Below are 16605 nucleotides of genomic sequence, written 5' to 3'. Positions count from 1 at the left end.
GAACACCAGGATTGTATCTCAGAGGCAGACAACAGCAAAACACCTCTGGATGTCTCTTGTCCTAAAAACTCCACAGGGTGACCATGAATCAGCTGAGACTTGATGTCAAAAATTTAAATAAAGACACCTGCATATCATGCACGGATCTCAGGCATATGGTCAATGAGAACCTCATAGAATTGAATCATAGAGTTGGAAGGGACCTCCTGGGCCATCTAGTCCTACCCCCTGCACTATGCAGGACACTCACATCCCAATCGCTCATCTACTGTAACCTGCCACCCCTTTGCCTTCACAGAACCTCGTGCCTGGTGGCCACTGTCCACTTTAATGTTAGCCTTGATTCCTTTTTGCTGTGTGCCACCTTTGTAAGGGTCTCCGGGAAAAATTTAGGATCTAGAGTTTTATCAGAGCAGAATGAGCAGCATTAAAATAAGTCCTCTCTGATGGCTACCCAAAGCCATTACAAGTATGGAGCAAGAGCTGTATGACATGGGTTTAAACTACAAGTACAACGATATAGGCTAGATAGCAGGGGGGAAAAAATCACAGTCAGAGTAGTTCAGCAGTGGAATAGGCTGCCTAAGGAGATGGTGAGCTCCCCCTCACTGGCAGTCTTCAAGCAAAGGTTGGATACACACTTTCCTTGGATGCTTTAGGATGCTTTGTGCTGATCCTGCGCTGAGCAGGGGGATGGACTAGATGGCCTGTGTGGCCCCTTCCAACTCTATGGGGCTTTACGCACCGGGATCTTTGTTGCAAATTGGTCACTGAATGAAAAATCGCCATTTAAAATAGTGGAATTCGTCGTTATGCATACCTGCCTTTGTAGTGGAATCCAGTTGCGTTTTGTACCGTTTCCCACAGCTTCCGGTCTCAGGCAGAAATCGCTAGAAAGGAAGCGCTATTGCCGAGCTTGTCCTGCCCCTGGCCGTCAAGCAGCCAATGGGCAGCCGTTAGCATGCTCCCAAACAGCCCCTTTCCCTTTAAGAAAGGTTTAAAAAAAAAAAAAAACAGACCCATTGTAACGAATCTGTGTAGATTCGTTGCAACGGAGAGACCCATCCAGCTGCCTAATGTGAGCTGTCGTTTGATCGTATGATCGTTGCCACGCTGCCTCGAGTGAAAAAAAAAATCCCCCCCCCCTCACGGGCCCGATTTTCGGCTGAATGAATGTGTAAAAAAATAAAGGGAAAATACTTCAGCAAACGGGCTTTTCTGTGGTTTGTGCTTAGTGACTAAAGGTGAAGGACTGAAGCCAGGGAAGCCTCTAAACAGAAAGAGGCTCGCTGGTGCGTTTATCCCCGCTCGCTCGGAGAAAAAAAAATGGCGATCGCTTTGCCGGAAGTTTGGAGGACAGGCTCAGGAGGAGGGACTTTGAAGAAACCGCAACAATGTTAACGCACAGGTCTTTTTCGCTAGTGTTGCAGATTGGTTGCAAGAGTGTAGCGCTTTCCGGAGGGTGAATCCACTTTTTGGGATTCCCCTGAAAGCGCTACAAGGAAGCGCTTTTTGCAGATTGGTTTCAGGTGTGTGGCAGATTGTCTACGACGTCGTGCGTTATGGCAAATCAATAGCGTTTCCAATTGGCAACCATTGTGCGATTTTGAAGGCGTGCAAAAAGTCCCTATGATTCTATGATTCTATGACATCTGCAGTACCTAATTTCCCCTAAACGTTCTGAATGCATCACAAAATCCACAGACGACCGGTTTTAATGTGTACGTGGAAAGAACACCGGTTTTAATGTGTACGTGGAAAGCTAACCTGCAGACCATTGTTTTCAGTGCTCTCCACTCAGGACTGGTGACCGCTCTCTAGAGTCTCCGAGATCTTTCACATCACCTACAACATATCCCTTCACTTCATCATCGACCAAGCAGTATACAGGAACGTCTGCCGTGTCAATCCGTGGAGAGATGTCATTGATCCCACTTTCACAGCTGCCAGCACATCTGTCTTCTGGATACACACTGAAGTCAGAAGTACGATCCCTTTTTGCAGAAATACTGCAAGCCATTTACTGCAAGCCAGCTTTCAATGGCTAGTGTTCTTTTGGTGGTTAATTCTGAGTATATATATATATATATATATTTAAATTGTGCTTTACTACAAATAATGTTTTTGTAGGGTTGTGAGAATAAAATGCAGAAGGGCTGCACCATGTATGTTGTCCTAGGCCCTTTAAAGCAGTGGTCCCCAACCTTTTTGAGGCTGGGGACCGGCAGGGCAACTGCCCACCCGCGCATGCCGCGCGAAAGTGCATGCTTTCGACAGTGAATGCGCAATGCACGGCCCGGCCCTGATTCCCTCTCCCCCCCCTCCCGCAGTAAGAAGCTTCCCGGGCCGCAAGCTTGCGGCCTGGGAACTATTTTACTGCGGGGGGGGGGGGGGAGAGGGAGCCGTGGCCCAGCGCCAAGGCCTTTGCGGCCCGACACCGGGTCGCAGCCCGCAGGTTGGGGACCACTGCTTTAAAGGGACAAGATTTCATGTGTATGTTTGCGTTGACACTGTGTTGTTATACTAGAGATAGAATGACTTTTCTCCCTTGCTTATAATACAAAAACACCTGGGCACTCAATGAATCTAATGAGCAGTAGGCTTAGAACAGATAAAAGGGAGTATTCCTTCATCCCACAGACAGCTTCAAGAGGGGACTGGATAAATACATGGAACAGAGGACCATAGGTGGCTCAATAAAATAAGAGTCCAGTAGCACCTTTAAGACCAACAAAGATTTATTCAAGGCGTGAGCTTTCCCTTTGTCATAGGTGGCTATTAGCTACAAGGTACAGCTGAACTCTCTGGGGCAGTGAAGCTCTTGGTGCTTTGGGGGGGGGGCACAATGGGAGGAGTTCTAGCCTCACTGGTAAACCTCCTGATGGCACCTAGGTTGGGACTATTGTGTGACACAGAGCGTTGGATTAGATCAGGGGTAGTCAAACTGCGGCCCTCCAGATGTCCATGGACTACAATTCCCAGGAGCCCCCTGCCAGCAAATGCTGGCAGGGGGCTCCTGGGAATTGTAGTCCATGGACATCTGGAGGGCCGCAGTTTGACTACCCCTGGATTAGATGAACCATTGGCCTGGTCCAACACAGCTTGTCTTAGGTTCTCACTAGGGGGCAAAGCCTGATTTAAAAGTAGGCTAGAAGGAGAGACGGGCTCCCTGCTGCTGGCGGTCCCTGTAGGCACACGGGGAGAGGGGCTCCGAGGGCGGTGTGTCAGAGTGTGCCCCGAGGCCGCCGGTAAAGTGGGGCTCAGCGGCACATCCTGCATGCTGCTCTCCCTGTGTTTGGACAGCATGTGCTTGGGGGGCCCCAGCTGCACCTAGGCCTTAAAAGTGGCGTAGGAGGCAGCAAACAGCATGGCACCGGCAAGTGAAGGGGGGCAGGCTTTGAGGCCGTAGGGTCTTCCTGGGCATTCTGCCTGCGGCCACAATCCACGGCATAAGTGAGAATTCCTGCCCCCCCCCCAACCATTTGACCAGGCATGCAGGAAGGGAGTCATGGCAGATTGTAGCATATCCCGGAGAGCTCCTGAGGGCAGGGGGGTGATAGGGATGCAGTGAATTGTGTGGAGGGCTGTGTCCACGTGGGGAAGAGGGCCAGAGGGCCTCAGTAGGAAGCAGCAGCTCAGACTTGTTGATGGCAGAGATGGGCAGCTTTCCCAACTCCAGTAGCAGGTAGGAGGCAGGTGTGACCTCCATGGCATGATGGCCCTCTAACCCTCAGGGGAAGGGCTCTCCCCTCCAGGGCCAATCAGAGGGCCGGCACATCATAAGAAGTACCCTGCACATTTTCTTATATAGAAATTAGTTTTGGGGCTGACAGAGAAAATAACTCAAAGAACGAGCAGGAGCTGAAAAAAAGAACAAGTGCAGGAAGACTGATTCAGTGTTTCTATATTTACGCGGTTCTTTTTAAGCTCTTCTGCGAGCCTGTTAGAAAGGTGACTTCAGGAGAAAAAAAAACAGCAACCTCCCTGTGTCAGGTATTACCACACAGCGTAAAGCCCTGAAGGATTTTGCTGGTCAGTTCTGAACAAGGCAACGGTCCTTTCAAGAACAAAATGTGTTTCCTTGGCTCAAGCACTGAAAGACGCGGGAACTTCCCCGGGTGTGACTTCTGGGTTGATTGAAATAAGGGATTTAATTCCGCATTTAGCAAAACGAGGAAACCGGTTTAGAAGAGCCAATGAGATCGTGGAATGGCACAACACTCAGAGAATAAAGAAACCGATGAGTTGCCACTCCAGCAGCTGGCGATAGATACGTGATGAGCTCCAAATCCCCCACTGGGAAGTGGCATGGACCCTACCTGTAGCAGAACACTAATAAGAACACTCCGGGAGCTTTAAGAAGAATAAGAACACTCCAGGAGAGCCAGTTTGGTGTAGTGGTTAGGAGTGCGGACTTCTAATCTGGCATGCCAGGTTCGATTCTGCACTCCCCCACATGCAGCCAGCTGGGTGACCTTGGGCTCGCCACGGCACTGATAAAACTGTTCTGACCGGGCAGTGATATCAGGGCTCTCTCAGCCTCACCCACCTCACAGGGTGTCTGTTATGGGGAGAGGAATGGGAAGGTGACTGTAAGCCGCTTTGAGCCTCCTTCGGGTAGGGAAAAGCGGCATATAAGAACCAACTCTTCTTCTTCTTTTGGTGTTCTGCAGGGCCTGCAAAACAGAGCTCTTCCGCCAGGTCTATGGTTGAGGCCGGTGTGGCAAGGAAGATCTGATGGGTCCCCCAGTGTTAAGAATGCAAGCACACACTTTGTAATCTACGCTCCCTGCTCCCACTTCTGTACTAGATTTCGGGAGGTGAGGTTAGTGGGTTGTAGACCGCCATGGTTTTCTAAAAAGTTTTTAGGAGCCTGTTATTGTATATGGATGGATGTCCAGAATTGCTTTAATGGGGTTTTAATAGGGCTTTGGCCACCTCATGAGAAGGAAGGACTCCCTGGAGAAGAGCCTAATGCTGGGAGCGATTGAGGGCAAAAGAAGAAGGGGACGACAGAGAATGAAGTGGCTGGATGGAGTCACTGAAGCAGTCGGTGCGAGCTTAAATGGACTCCGGGGAATAGGAAGGCATGGAGGATCATTGTCCATGGGGTTGGCGATGGGTCGGACAAGACTTCGCACCTAACAACAACAATGGGGCTTTTAATACAGACAATTGTAACCCGCCGTGAGTCAGTTTGGGAGTGGTGGGCAATAAGTTGAAGGAAGGAAGGAAGGAAGGAAGGAAGGAAGGAAGGAAGGAAGGAAGGAAGGAAGGAAGGAAGAATAGAGAGAGAGATACTGGAAGAAACACAAATGTTTTGTAACACGAGTTTTGCGGCATCCAAAGGAATAAGAAAAACAACCTCAGAACAAGTCTAATTGCCGATACCTTAATTATATGGATGGAACCACAGGTTTATATTGCCACCTGTTGGATAAAGGCAATTCCAGCTTTTACAGGGCAGTTTCATTCAGTAACATCTGCATACTATGCTTGCTCTCGCCCGGCCCCCTTCTGCTCCAATTGTTCAAAAACAAAGATTGACGCAGGATTTGCAGTGGGTTTTCAAACGCGGCATTAAGCCAAATTCGTGGCAATGTATGCTCCTTAGAGCCTATGAATACATTTCCTTACGACTGCCAGGAGTCCATTTAGATCTGGGTTCTTTCGTGCTGAGTTGAAATGAATGCAGAACACCCTGCAACAGAATCGAGGACTAATACAGGCCATTATATGACAAAATTTGAGTCCATTGGCACCTTTAAGACTAACAAAGACTTATTCAAGCCGTGGGCTTTCCTGTGCATGCGCACTTCCCCATACAATGGAGCAGCGGTCATGAGGTTACAGAGATAAGAAGAGAGTAAATCAGTAGCATATTAATAAACAGCATCCCAACATCCACAAATATGCAGTAAGATAATTCCGTGCAAAAATGCTGCTACTTCAGACCAACACGGCTACCCACCTGAATCTGGAAATTACACAGAATGCATTCAGGAACATAAGCTATTACGTTTTTGTTTTTTTTAAGGGGGTGGGAAGGTGTTATTTTGTTCTGTAGCTGCAGAACAGCTTAGCTAAATTGACCTATCCAGTTCTGGGGAACATAAACTGTTGTGCTCAAATCAAAACTACTTGGAAAGCAACCTTTATCTATAAACAGAAAATTCTCAGACTTCCTTACACCCACACAGAGAATAATTCCTTAAATCGTTTACTCATATTCTGAATGAACCGTGCTGAGATTAAGTTATTCTCCTTTAAAAAAAAAAACAGCAAAAAAAGTGTCAATGATTAAAATTATTAAAAGACGTTATTGGTCAGTTTTCTGCCTTTGCAACTCCCTTTTATCCAGCAACGCAAAGCTGTCAGACGCAGCGGTAATGCTGATGAAAGGAAAAGTCTGAGGTTTCTGACAGCAGCGGTGAACTCTGACCCAGGAGGACCATAAAGAAGCCAACTTGGGCCCGTTTTACATGGACGGGGCGGAGTGATTTACGTGGGCTAGTTTAAGTTTCAAGAGACAGATAACATCTTATGGAAAGACAGAGAAATTATGGGAAGAGCCTTCTAAGCACAATTTCAAAGACGGCAAAAGCTTTACAGCGTAGGGGCATTTTCAAGGATGTGTAACGGGGATGTTAATGCGGCTGGCGATAATTTATGGCCTCCTGGTAGAGCCTGAAACTTGGCTCACCTTTTCCAGACCTTAAGAAGTGCTTTGGAAAAACTGGAGAATTTGTTTAACCTGCTGGCAGGCTTTGACATGAGACAAAGATGCTCATCAACCCATCTTACCAGTGTGCGGGGGAAGCAGGGGAAAAATGGTTTAATGGTTAAAAAAAAAACCAAGAAAGGAAAACCAAGAAAGGCTGCCATAAGTGGTCTTGACCATCTTCTCACTTTTCTGGGTCCCTTCTGCATTGAGACGGAAAGACCTGTGCCGTTGCCATTTGATTATTGCCTGTATCTGAGAAACAACAGGAAACTTGTGGAACACGAGGTCCTCAAATGCATCGAGACAAATTCGCTTTTTACAAAGCGACGGCCCGCTGACCTAGAAAGGATTTGATTGGCTCAGAAAAAATCAGGAACAGCAACAAAAGGTCAAAACGGTTGCCTTTGCGAGCTTTACAGAGCCGTTCTACGCCAAGCCACACCCTTTTAGGGGCCTCTGGAACAAATGGACTAAGAGGGACGGACCTCTGCTTAGGATGGCACCCTAAGACCCAGGGATACAATAAGAGGGGAACAGGAAGGGAAGGAAACAGCATCTGGCCCGATTGAAGGCTGCGGTATGCTGACCATGAAAGAGACTGGGAAGTTACTGAAGATGGGTCCCTGAGGCCCTCTCGCCAATAGGGGCTGGCGGGAACTCCTGACCGTGCTGCAGAAGGAATACAGAATAAGCGGAGAAAGGTGGCTGGCTGCTTGTTCTTCTCAGCTATGGGTATAAGCAGAAGCAATCGTATTCCGCACACAACTGTGCCAGTCAATTTTGCTTATGCCCGTTCAAGACGAATGCAAATTAGTTTGTTCCGGAATCGTGGGGAGGTTCGTGTTATTAACTGATTTACAGAACTATGCTGTTGTGGAAACACAATTCTGGTGTTTGTTGCGCCAATAAAGGTGTCTTGAGTCTCTCGCGTCTCGAATTCTGCTGCTTAATTTTCCTAGTCCTTCTGTTCGTCAACTCAGGGCTTAAAGGTACATGGAGGGAATGTTTGGCAAGCTCTGAAAGGGAGCCGCTGCTGGGACGCCCTGGACATCATTCTAGCATCTTCCTTGCAAACTTTTCTTTCGTCTATACGACGACGACGGCAGCAACGTGTGTCTTTCAAGCAGCAACTGGCTCATGAGGTGGAAAGAGATGAGCAGGGGTGGCGGTGATGATGCTCAAGGCAAGAGATGAGCAGAGGTCGTTTTTGCCACTGACTTCCTTTGCGTAGCAACCCTGGTCTTCCTTGGGTGACCCAAGGAAGATGCTACAGTCCCACCTAGCTACTAACCACCCTTAGCTTTGGAGCTCTGATAGGATGGGGATGGGCTGGTCTATCAGGGCTATGTTCTTCTCACCAGCTGGACCAAAAACTTTTGGGAAAGCTCAGGAGATCTCTAGACCAGGGACATCTGCAGGTGTCTGGAGCTGGGCAAGCAATGCATGTTTTATTATTATTATTATTATTATTATTATTATTATTATTATATTTGTTACTCGCCTCTCCCCAGAGGCTCGAGGCGAGTTACAGTAGAACCCCCCCCCTAATAAAAACCCCATACAATAAAATCACAAACAACATCAACATAGTTAAACACAATAAACCAAGATGCGGCAAAAAATACATAAACCTAAACTAACCCACCCCCAATACCCATCTTGGGTGCCATTCACATCCATTCAGGTGTAGGACACACATCTGTGTTTCCTTTGAACTGTGGAGTTTCAAGCAAGCTTTAAGAATGAGATGTTTAGTGTTGGTCTTTTACTTCCTTATGGGAGCCTTATGAGAGGGCGGCATACAACTGCGACAGACAGACAGTCAGACAGACAGACAAAGGTATTTCAGCCTCATCCTGCTATTTTTCCCATCCTCGCTATTTCCACTGGGGCTGAACCAGTTTGGAAAAGAGACTGTCACCTGTGAACCTGTGAAGTATGGCCCGTTATGTAGAGCAAATTGCACACTTTCTGCCTCTAGTTCTCAAGCATTTGCAAACAATTAGGAAAATACGCAATGGCAGCTGAGTGTATGAATGCTCGTGGTAGCTGTAGTCCATTGACCTCTGGAGAGCCCTGCTCCACAATTATACAATTATACTCAGGCCCAGTGATCCCTTTCAGATCAGCAAAGTCTTAGTTTGAGGCATGAGGTTTCGTGTGCTTGAGCACTTCTTTGTTCTGTAGCTTCAGACCAACACGGCTACCCTCCTGAACAATTATACTGAAGTTCACCCAGTAGCTTAGTGCTTCAGTGTAAATTGTGTGACTGCCGATGACTTACACCAGGGGTGGGCAAACGGTGGCCCTCCAGATGTTCATGGGCTACAATTCCCATGAGCCCCTGCCAGCTAGCGCTGGCAGGAGCTCATGGGAATTGTAGTCCATGAACATCTGGAGGGCCGCCGTTTGCCCACCCCTGACTTACACGATCATCCCAAGATGATGGGGGCGATACCGGACCTTCTCAAACAGCTAACGGAACGCTCATCCTGATGCAATTCAAGAAGTGCTTGAGTTCTCGTCCAGCAGTGAAAATGGCAACCGGATGGAAGCCAAACGCAGATAACAGTTCTCCTTCTCCTGCATGTGTGCTGGCTTTCAGTGACGACCTGAACCCAGAGAAATACATACAGCCTCCAGTGCCTGCTCTCAAGTTTGAAAGCCTCTTCAATGTAGCCCTGCCAGCAAGTGAGACTTGTGGGACAGAGTTCTAGGAAAGCCTCTGTACGACAGACGCATGGAATATGAACTCGTTTTTAAGCAAAGCATGTAGGAGAGCCGTGGATTTTCATAGCAGCGTCTGTTTTTGCATTCCAGACTTGGCTCATCCTTTGATATGGTGCAAAATTGCCTCAACTCTGCCAGCCAGAAGGGATATACAGATGCTTTATTAGCGGGGAACCTCAGAATCTCGAAACAAGCCCAAATCAATACGCAGTCTCACACTAAATCCTCCTTCAACTGCATCCCTGAACACTGGAAATGGATATTTTTCGGCATTAGACGCCTTCAAAAATGATTCATTTATACTCTATTTACATTCCTGAACTTAATAGGGACAGTAGCCTCTCCTCAAGTCCAGCGAGCATCTTAAACACATTAAGAGACGATATGAATACATCTATGGGCAGAAGGAAGCAGAGCGATGACAGCTATGGAACGACCGGCTGTGGTGAGCCTTGGTTTCAAGAGGCATTTATGCGCCTCTCGCTCCTCCACACGTTCTGCACCGGCACTGACAGCTCCGAAGACAATGCTCTGCAAAGCAGATTCCCAAATTACATTTCTGCTCATGGGCAGAAGCACAAGCTCTTTGAAGAAGGCTTTAAAGGGCATTTTCTTATTGCTCACAAGATAGCCTGGGAACCCCGACTGGGAACTGATGCGAGCCTACTGCTCTTGGTCCTGCAAATGAATTCGCTTAGGTAAACGTCAGTAATCAGCTCCCTCAATCTGCATAACTCCAACTCTTCAAAGATCTTTAGATATAGATACGTAGATAAAATTGAAAGGGTAGATAAAATTGAAAGGACGTAGATAAAATTGAAAGGGTACAGAGGAAAGCGACGAAGATGATCTGGGGCCAAGGGACCAAGCCCTATGAAGAGAGGTTGAGGGACTTGGGAATGTTCAGCCTGGAGAAAAGGAGGTTGAGAGGGGACATGATAGCCCTCTTTAAGTATTTGAAAGGTTGTCCCTTGGAGGAGGGCAGGATGCTGTTTCTGTTGGCTGCAGAGGAGAGGACACGCAGTAATGGGTTTAAATTACAACGATATGGGCTAGATATCAGGAAAAAAATGTTCACAGTCAGAGTAGTTCAGCAGTGGAATAGGCTGCCTAAGGAGGTGGTGAGCTCCCCCTCACTGGCAGTCTTCAAGCAAAGGTTGGATACACACTTTTCTTGGATGCTTTAGGATGCTTAGGGCTAATCCTGCATAGAGCAGGGGGTTGGACTAGATGGCCTGTATGGCCCCTTCCAACTCTATGATTCTATGATATATACAGAAAGACAGACACAGACAGACAGGTGGATGGATTGATAGAGAGACAGGTAGGTGGAGGGAGGGAGGGATGGATGGATGGATAGATGGATAGATACGTCTAGTACTCACGGGCAACATTTCCTCTAATCCCCCTCTCCCCCCGCTGAGCAGAGCAGTTCACAGCCTGAGCAGAATATGACAGCTGTAACCTTAAACTCAAGTTACCAACTTTAATTTCTGGAGCACTGTTCCTCATATTATAGTGGCATCTGTGAACTTGTGAATCTACGCTGCGAACCACGAGGGAGGGTGGTATAAAAATGTAATAAAATAAAATAACTAAATAAAATGGACAATGGCCAGTGCAAGATCCTTTGTGGCATTTGCGGGCAGGGGCTCATGGGAATTGTAGTCCATGGACATCTGGAGGGCCGCAGTTTGACTACCCCTGGCTTCTAGGCGCAAACATTCCACCACAGACGGTGAACTGAAAACAATTACGTCTTTAGGAATGTATTTTCAATTCAGTTACTGCAGTCAATCGTTACACAGATGCGGAAACTGTAAAGTTTATACCTTTAATGTCAAAGTTATAAGTTGCAAGTTATCGATATGTTGCGGGCTCATGAATGCTTATGCATTATGCCAGGAACTTCTATCGTGTTGCCACCTCTCTATTTACAATCTCCTCTCCCCACAACAGACACCCCGTGACGTAGGTGAGGCTGAGAGAGAGCTCGGAGAGAACCATGACTGGCCCAAGGTCACCCACAGCTGGCTGCATCTGGAAGAGGAATCAAACCCAGCTCTCCAGATTGGAGGCTGCAGCTCTTAACTGCTATGCCAAGCTGGCTACTTGGTTTTCAGTTAGGGCCTCAGAAGATAACCACAGTGGTCAGAAAAATTCATAAGGGAATAGGTGACTCTTCAGAACCTTAAAAAGTCAATTACAGCACCCTGAACTGTGCAGAGGAACAGAGTGAGAACCAGTTCTGGTGGGTCATGACTAGAGAGTTATATGGTCCCTCTGACCCACTCCAGTCAATATCATGGGCTAGAGCATCTTGCACCCACAGAGTCTTCCCAACTCTCAAGGGCAGCCCCACATACAGCATGCGGCAGTAATCTAATCTAGATGTAACCAGGGCATGCACCACAGGGGTCAGATTTTTTCCTGCCCAGGAAAGGCTGCAGCTGTGACCATATTGCTTTTAGCTGTACATAGTTAAACCTGTCAACAAGATCCAGTGATATAGTATCGTATTGTCTGGTTTTGACGATGTCAGTGACATTTGACCTTTGCTCCCATTATGCGGTCAGCTGAGCTGACCAAGGAGGCAGCTGAAACTATTCTTACAGACCTTGGGCTGCCGTACTGCATGAAACCGGGAATCTGCACTGAAAGCCTTAAATTTTTAAAATGCAAAATCACAGAATCGTAGAATCACAGAGTTGGAAGGGACCTCCAGGGTCAAAACAACATCCCAGCCTTTTCTTGCCTTTGTGTTCAGGGAATAAAAATAGGTACATACATTTATTCAAGAGAATTAAGAGAACTGAAATACCCCATTAGGGGAAGGTGTTTCCCTGTTTCAACCAAACAATAATTGTGACGCTTATCTTTATCTGCCAGTTTTCTTTTCAAGGGTCTCATTCAAAAGCTCAACAGATTTCATTAACCTAATTAACGCCACTGGATGGTGAATGTCTCCCCATGGTAGCCAGAAAAAATTCATTTGAATCCGCAACTAAGATACTATTTATTACTATTACTATTACTATTACTATTACTATTACTATTACTATTACTATTACTATTACTATTACTATTACTATTACTATTACTATTATTTAGATTTTTCCCCCCTGCCATTCCTAAAGCCAGCTCATGGCGGGTTACAGCAATCCATTAAAAACCCCAATAAAACCCCGTTAAAATTAAAAACAGGACATAGAAATTACAACATAAGGAGAAACATGGTGGTGTAATCAACTATCCATCCCTCGCCATCTAACAGGAATGAGAAGCAACGTGGGATTCGTTTTAGCCCACCCGGCATCATTTAACATGTTCTACTTTTCGATACAAGTTACATGTTTTAACACTCTTACAAGCATGTATTTCAACACGATGCACCAAATGGAGCAGAATAAAATCCTGCACCTGTAATGGGTTTCTACGTTTTATAAATGCCTCAAAAGCGGCTTTACCCTTAATGCAATCTGTGCAGGCCTAAACAAATTATTCCCCCTCCCCCCACCCAAAAAAAAGGATAAAAAAAAGTTTTGGTGACTCACAATTTCAGCTGAAAGCAATTCCTGGGAACTATCTCACACTGTCTAGCATTATAACACCAATCAATACATATTAGAATTAAAATACGGAAAGAAGCTGCATCATATTTCTAAGATGACAAGTGGAGATTTACGTTGTTTCCATCACAACTTAATATTTCCTTATTTGAACTTCCCTGGTTGACAGACTGCAACAAGAGGTTATTTTCATTATAGTCAACTGACTATATAAATTTGACTACACGTTGTTTCATCTGTACTCTTCTATTTCCTATCCGGATAGCCTCTAGACCAGGCGTTCTCAACCAGGGCTTCCTGAAATCCTGGAGTTCCTTGACGGCCCTGGAAGGGTTTCCCAAATGGGTGGGAGTTAATTCATTTTAAAGGTAAAGGTAAAGGTATCCCCTGTGCAAGCACCGGGTCATGTCTGACCCTTGGGGTGACGCCCTCTAGCGTTTTCATGGCAGACTCAATACGGGGTGGTTTGCCAGTGCCTTCCCCAGTCATTACCGTTTACCTCCCAGCAAGCTGGGTACTCATTTTACCGACCTCGGAAGGATGGAAGGCTGAGTCGACCTTGAGCCGGCTGCTGGGATCGAACTCCCAACCTCATGGGCAGAGCTTTCAGACTGCATGACTGCTGCCTGACCACTCTGCGCCACATGAGGCTCTTTAATTCATTTTAAATATTTTTTAAAACTTGTTAAAAGTTTACTAGGTGATATGACAATATATGACAATATATGGGCCTGCCGACCCACCCCCCTCCCAAAATGGCCACTGATGGACCTGGAGGGGGTGGGAAGGGAAGGGGCCCCAAGGGCTAGTGCTTCCCAACCATATCCTGCAGATCACACCACTTGTGGGGTTTCCCAAAGCTAGAAGAATGCTTCAGACAGGGGTGGTCAAACTGCGGCTCTTCAGATGCCCATGGACTACAATTCCCATGAGCCACTGCCAGCAAATGCCAGCAAGAAGAGTGAGCCTCGGCTGAAAAACGTTACCCATCCTAGTGAGGAAGACACTACCTAATATTCTCCCTCTGTCTTGTTCCCTTTTGCAGTAACAGACCAAAAGATATGTACACGTGCAAAATGGGATGATAATAAAATGGGCACAACAATGCTGTGAGGTAGGCCTTAAGAGATTTTCACTATTTCCACTTTTATATAGTGCTCATTACTGCAGTTTTGCGTTACAGTATGTTACAGTATGTATGCATATAACATATAATTACCATGTGTAATATTTAAACATTTAATGTGTAATTTAAAGCGTGCTGTGCCTTAGGAGTGCTTCTCATACCAACTGGATGACCCTAGGCCAGTTACAGTTCTATCAGAGCTCGCTCAGCCCCACCTACCACATATATTGTGCGGAGAGGAAGGGAAGGCCATTTTTAGGCCCCTTCAGGTAAAAAAAAGGGGTATAAAAAACAGCTCTTCTTCTTCTATGAGGGCAACTGAACTGATATCTCAAATACTCATACATACAGCCAACCTTATGAACCTCTTTGAGGTAGGTGAGGCTGAGAGGGCTCTGAGAGAGCTGGGACTGCCCCGTGGTCACCCAGCTGGGTGCATTTGGAGAAGTGGGGAATCAAATCCAGCTCTCCAGACTTACTCTTAACTGCTCTTAACTGACTCATGAGGTTAGAGATCTGGCATGCCAAGCTGGCCACTGATCTTCAGACTTCATAAACCACTTATTTATTACTTATTTGAAACGTTTGTTCCATTTCTCCCAGAGAAAACAGCTGCTTTGAAAACCAGACTACATGACATTATACCCTACCTAGGCCCCTTGCATCCCTAACCCCTGATTTCCCAGGCTCCACCCTCAAGTCTCCTGGTATTTCCGAAACTGGAGTCAGCAATCCTATCCTTTTTAAAAAAAAAAAATTCATAAGTTAATGCAGGGGTGGGCAAACCGTGGCTCTCCAGATGTCCATGGACTACAATTCCCATGAGCCCCTGCCACGCTGGCTGTGAGTGGTATGGTTCCTTGACCATAGCTTAAACCTCCACCCGCACTGCCATTCCACTGCATGTTTTATACGGACGAGAAAATGCCACAGATGGCATAGCTTTTCACATTCAGGATAGATCTCACTGACTTCAATGTGACTCAGAACAAAAGCATCAACATTAAAAAGCCATCATTCCTTCAAAAAAAAATACAAGTACAACAACTTGTGCATTGTAAAATCAGAGTCCAGTGGCACCTTTAAGACCAACAAAGATTTATTCAGGGCATGAGCTTTCGAGTGCAAGCACTCTTCCTCTGACCATGAACTACCCTCATAACAGTGGAAATGTAAAGCAGAAGTTAATTCTGTTAAATTAGTAAACAGTGTCACAACATCCAAATGCAGCCATATGATAATTCTTTGCCAGAACAGCCAATCAGTCTCCTCGAATTCAGTTTTAGTTCACAAAGACATAGGAGAAATAAAACATTGGGGTGTATGTGGCAGCAAAGTTGGCATCTGGGCTTGTTGCAAGCTCTAGTACCAGTGTCCATGTTCACATTAGATGCTGCATTGTTGTGGGAGAGGAGTTGTTTGAGATTGGGGGGCTGTCTGTGTGAAAGAAAAGGTTTACCCCCCAGGGCTTGGGAAAGAGAACTGTCATTATCCAGTAATGGTTGTAAGTCACTGATGATACTTGTGCATTGACAGTCTGTCTAAGAATGTTCTACATATAAATGATCATCAAAAGCCCAAGTGGAATTACTGCTTCTTGCTGTTTTGGAGCATGAGCCATCTAGCTACCAGCTAAACTTCACCTTCTTACAATCTCCGCCCCTGCCCCCCGCAGAGATCAATTCCCCTGGAGAAAATGGATGCTTTGGAGGGTGGACTCCATAATGTTATATTCCACTGAGACCCCTCCCTGCACCAAATTTTGCTTGTTCCCAGCTCCACCTCCAAAGTCTCCACGTATTCCCCAACCTAGAGTTCACAACCTTACTGGGGACCCTTTCTGATAAGATCAATAGGCTGTGCAGAAGGTGGTAGGTAAGGAAGGGCAGAAATTTTAAGGATCCAGCCCACTATTCCTAAAGTGTCTAAAGATGAGCTATAAATCCTGGGTCTTCATCTCCACCCGAAAAGCCATCCAAACTGAATTTTCATGCCTTCTGCCCTTGTAAACTTGGCTCTTCCTCTCCCACTGCTGACAATTAGACAGCTCTTTGGGGCAAGGACATCTCTTTCTTGCTTTTGCTCATTCTGTAAAGCAGGGGAGTCAACCTGTGGTCCTCCAGATGTCCATGGACTACATTCCCATGAGCCCCTGCCAGCATTTGCTGGGGATTGTAGTCCATAGACATCTGGAGGACCACAGGTTGACTGCCCTTGCTGTAAAGCACCATGTAAAGTGAAGACAGTACATTATGTCATCCTGTGTAATGCGGAACATTCACAAAATATTCTTTCTGACAACCAACATTAAGTCTTAAAGTGGATGCAAAACGATTTGGCCCGACCTCTCTAGGAATTCCATGCAACTCCCAACAAAATCTAAAGGAAAAGTACACAAATACCCAACCTCCTGTATTAGATTGGCAGTGCAATTACCATTGGTACAAACGTGGCAT

General features: G+C 46.3%; 1 protein-coding gene across 6 annotated transcripts in view; it reads right to left on the bottom strand.

Moving 5' to 3' along the window:
• The window catches only part of WDR7 (WD repeat domain 7), a 250905-nt gene that overhangs the window by 141057 nt on the left and 93243 nt on the right, over nt 1–16605 (bottom strand). The gene's annotated exons all lie outside the window — the stretch shown is intronic.

This window comes from Paroedura picta, chromosome 7 (genome assembly GCF_049243985.1).
Source record: "Paroedura picta isolate Pp20150507F chromosome 7, Ppicta_v3.0, whole genome shotgun sequence".
Classification (NCBI taxonomy): Eukaryota; Metazoa; Chordata; class Lepidosauria; order Squamata; family Gekkonidae; genus Paroedura; species Paroedura picta.
This window is presented reverse-complemented; position numbering and strand designations above follow the sequence as displayed.